Genomic DNA, 5,214 nt, shown 5'->3' with positions numbered 1-5,214 from the left:
CATTCCATTTTTCTATTGAACAAGTTTCTTCATAATGGTAGGGAACAGTGCAAGAGCAGTGACTTTATGATCACAGACCCATTGCTGCACTTCTTTGTGAAGTAAGTTCCTTGGTCAGAAGCAATGTTGTCTGTAATACTATGACAGTGGGTAAGGAATTCAGTTAAGTCTAAGATAATGGTTTTGGTAAAATCAATGAATTCAGAAGGTTAATCTCTATCTAGTAAATGTCTATTACAGTAAGAGCAAAACACTTCCTTTCTATGATGGAAACTGTCTAATAATCCTGCCACCAGGTAGCTCGCTGATCACTCTACAAAATAGTGATATATAAGAGACTCATATTTTAGTTCCTGGTAGACCGAGCACTTAGCAATGGCTGTAGCCAAGATGCCCTTAGGAAACAGAGGTCCATGATGTGTACCCATGCATATCTTCCTTACTTGCCAATGGGTGGTGTTGTCCCAAAATAGGTTATTCTATCCACTTTATCATTTAAATCTTTATCTGCTGAGATTACCCTTTAATGAATGTTCTTTGAGACACAGATATCTTTGGTTTTCACCCTTGCAGAAATTTCTGTTCACATATCTCTTCTACAAATTTCCTTAGTCATAGCTCATGAAGTGGTATCCAGTCATACATCCGGACACTTCTCCTTCCAAAATGAACAACCAGGTGCTCTGCACCAAATTCTGCCATTTTCCATTCACTTCTGTATGTCAGGAATGTCACAGATAAGGGTTGTGGGGTTGCAGCTGTCCACTTTTGGATGATATCTGCATTTTGTGCCGAACCATCTATAAACCAGGACCCAATGTTTTTCTTCCTCTGTCAACTGATCCTGGAGAATTCTCCATAGATACAGTTTGGGAGAGAGGCTAGTGTAGCAGGAGTAGGGACGGTGAGCATTTGGGCCACTTCTTCATGTAACTGCTCAGGCCCCTACATGTATATACCAGTTCTATCTCACAATGAAATGAGCCAGGGAATAGCCAACTTAATGTCTTCGTGGATGAAATAACATCCAGCTTGTAATGGCAGCTTTGGATGCATAGTAGATTAGTGGCCCATTGTTAAGCATCCAGGCTAAAACTAAGAGCCTATAGCAGGCCAATGGCGGTTTCTTAAGAAGGATAGTTATGCCCTGAGGATAGCAGATCTTCACCCCAAAATTCTAAAGGCCTGCACAACAGGTTCACCTACAGAAGCCTACCAAAGGCTCCAAACAGCCTCCCTACCTGATCCTCCACTTCAAGCACCACTGGATCTGCTGAATCACATGGCCCAAGTGGCAGAGCAGCTTGCACAGCAACCAACACTTGTTCCAAAGATGCTTCCTGTTTTGAGCCTGCTCAAAACTAGCATTTTATCTGGTCACTTTGGAAATGGGCCAATATATCACACCCCAATGAGGATTATACTCTGTCCCAAATCCACAGGGACCCACTAGGTGTTGTGCCTCTTCTCTGGTGTCAGGAGTGGACTTAAGCAACAACTTATCCTTCATCTTGGAAGGGATATGTCCGCATGTCATATATCACTGGCTCCCTAGGTTTTTACAGAAGTAGGATTACCAGTTGTTGTCATTTCCTCATCCTCTGTCATGCACATGTCTTACCAAGAAGCATAGCGTAGTTGCTGCTTCTTATTCACTGGGACTAAATCGCATAATATCATCTGTGTAATGAGCTAGTGTGATAGTTTATCAGAAAGAAAGACAGTCAAGATTCCTGAGAAATATTTGCACATCACACATCTGTAAATGACTTATACCCAAATATATATGAGGAATTCATAAGACATACTAATTAAAAAATAAATAACTTAATTAAAAATGGAAACTATTGAATAGACACAAAGAAGATATAAAGATATCAAACAAAGGACACAAAAAGATATTCTATATCATGTGTCATCAGAAAAATACACGTGAAAACCACAAAGGGATACCACAACCCACTTGCATAAATGACTAAAATTGAAAAGACTACCATTACTGGAAGCAGCATTACAGACCTTCTGGACTCACAGACAGGTACCAAAATGAGTTAAGATTTAATTACACAAAATTGAAGGAGTCAGTAAATTTAAGTCAAGGTTCCTTTATGTTAAGTCTGCTTATTTCTCTTCTATTTTGGCTTCCTCAGGCAAAATTATAATGAAGTGAGATAACGGGTTAATTGGTCCACCAAAAAGATGCTGTCTGCCTTTCTCTATCTTACCAATCAAGTCCCACATGGAGACTCAACTTTCTCCTCTTTAAATGTCAAGTAAAAATGTCACAAATAAGTAAATTAAAATTTATTTTTCTGAATGAAAATCGATTGGCAACATACTTTGCTAATGCGCAAAAGGCAAACCTGAGTATGTTATCACCATGTTCAAGTTACTTCATCTCTTTTAAATTGGGGTGAAAACAAAATCTCTGAACTAGGCTCCAGGGGCCTGTGTGATCCCACCCAGGCTAGCCTTCCTGGCCTCACTAGGTTACTCCCAGCTTGCCCCTTTGTAATTTACCAAGTTGTGCTTCTCCCATGACCTAGTCTCTCTGATAATCTAGGCCTTCCAATGATGAAGGCCTGTGGATGACCTATGTCCACAGGCAGCAATCACCATGTTAGCAATGAAGACCCTTAGATCCCACCCAGGCTTCCTGACACAGAATCTATAGTTTAACAAGACCTCCAGGAAACTCACAGGCATTAAAGTTTGAGAAGCACAGATCTATGGCATCTTTCACTGTGGTTCGTCATCTTTGTTCTCCCGTTGTACCTCCCCTATTCTTTGCCTCATATTTCTCATCATATTTCATCTTAACGTGTGGAGTTAGGTGTAGGTCTGGGTTGTAAGCTCAGATTGTTCTAGGAGGACAACTTTCCTTGGGGGTGGCTCTTGAAAGGAATCTGGAACATTGGCCTCTATAAAATCATGTATGCTTAGCTTAGAGAAGACCATATTAATCAAAGTGCTCAGAGCATCAAAATATATAGACAAACTGAAGTTTGAGTGAACAGGTCAGAAGTGTCATTTGTGGTGGACAGTCGTGTCATAAAGTGCAATTTCAGCTGTTAAAAAACTAGAAATGTATACTGCGAGTTGATGTTTATAATTTTAGAGTCTGTATTACACAAAATGTAATGCCCTATGGGATACCTGCACTTTTCATACATTGAAATCTACAATGCTCAGAACAGCTTACTTTTGTCCTGAGGGAAATCCTTGGGCACTATTAGGGGAATTTTAGTTCCTCACTCTTTCCATTTTTGGCCAAAGCACATAGCTTTTTGACGATTGGACGACTCATTATCAAAACAGACTGCTATAAACAAAGTTTTCCTGAGGTTGTGAAGCCACCAAGAGGAATCAGTGTGCAGAGTTGCCACCTATGCTATAGTCATTCCATTGCTACTGTATTTTTACCTACTGTAGGAAGCCTAACGGTTTGAAGCAATTTCCTCAAATTCTTATAAGATATGTGTAAGAGAGAGATGATTTCCATAATATTCATTTTGTTTTTCTATATAAGTTTGATATACTATTGCATTTATAATAATTTCACATTGGGTTTACAGGTGCCAAAAAGCCAGATAAATAATGGAAAACAAATAGTGAATAAGGTATATATTTTATGTTGATGGCCATAATCTAGATAAGCCAAATAACTGTGAAACTGAATTACTCCCTTTAACAATGATTTATTATCTCTTACCATATCTATCATAACTTTATAAATGTGGTGAATTCAAATGTGAAACCATTTAAACTGCATTTACGTATCACATCTTAATGATTCCTCCATAAGAAATCTTTCTTGTTATACTGATTATAAGCTCCATTTTGTTTAAGTGATTACATCTTCTGAATAATACTTTTAAAGTAAGTCATTTGCATTTTAACTCTATCCTTTCTCCCACTTCTGACAATAATTTCATTGATTATTTCTTATATATGTAGCAGAAAATAGGCAGTAAGTGTCCCTTTGCAGCTGTAGCATTTATGACTTGATGAGTATCACACACAAGTTGAACTTCAGAATTTTCAATCATTTAATGATTTGGGATTGCATAGAAATCCTTTCCAAATAAATACATATTTAATCATTTCAACCATTGATTTCGGTTATCTATGTTACTTGCTTTTCACTCTGGTTTTTGACTCAATTTTATTGTGCTAAATATAAATGGTGCACAAAGTGTGCTCTTAAGTAAACCCAGTAGGATTTCTAGAAAAATCAGTTCTAATTCCTGCAATAAAAAATAAAGCACTTCTAATATGAATAGAACTTTCAGACAGTGTTAGTGTATATATGAATAGCACAAAGTTTATAACGTTAAACTTAAATCTCTTGCATACACAGACTCCATAGGAAAATAAATATGGAAATTTTAAGAGAAAAAGAAAAGATTGACACGCTGACAGCTTTAAATGAAAACCAAGCTTAAGATAAACTCTGACCTTTCCCTTTTTGTTGTCCATTGCTTAATTCCAATATGTCCTTCCTCCTCCTTCTTTATAGTCTTTCCTGCACGTACCCATCCATTTATTATTCTGTGCCTATTGCTTTTCTTCTATTTCCTGATCTTTTCACCAGCCAAAATTTCTCCTTCTCCTTTTATCTCCTTGCTCTTTTTTTTTAGTCCATAATATTTCACTGTCAAATTGTTTTCCATACAACACCCAGTGCTCTTCTCCTTAAGTGCCCTCCACCATCACCACCATCTCTTTTCCCCCCTCCCCCTTCCCCCTCAACCATCAGTTAATTCTCAGCATTCAATAGTCTCCCAAGTTATGCATCCCTCTCTCTCCCCAACTCTCTCTCCCTCCTCCGCTCCCCCTGGTTCTCCATAAGATCTCTCTTGTTTTCCTGCTAGACCTATGAGTGCAAACATATGGTTTCTGTCCTTCTCTGCCTGGCTTACTTCACTCAGCATGACACCCTCAAGATCCATTCACTTTCCTACGAAAGGCCATATGTCATTCCCTCTCATTGCCATGTAGTACTCCGTCATGAATATATACCACATCTTCTTGATCCATTCGTCAGGTGATGGACATTTAGGCTCCTTTCATGTTTTGGCTATTGTTGACATTGCTGCTATGAACATTGGGGTACATGTGCTCCTATGCATCAGCATTTCTGTCTCTCTTGGGTAAATCCCCAGCAATGCTATTGCTGGGTCATAAGGGAGTTCTATCGATAGTTTTTTTGAG

Source organism: Suricata suricatta, chromosome 5 (genome assembly GCF_006229205.1).
Source record: "Suricata suricatta isolate VVHF042 chromosome 5, meerkat_22Aug2017_6uvM2_HiC, whole genome shotgun sequence".
NCBI classification, from domain to species: Eukaryota; Metazoa; Chordata; class Mammalia; order Carnivora; family Herpestidae; genus Suricata; species Suricata suricatta.
The sequence above is the reverse complement of the archived record's forward strand: the minus strand, read 5'-3'. Positions refer to the sequence as shown.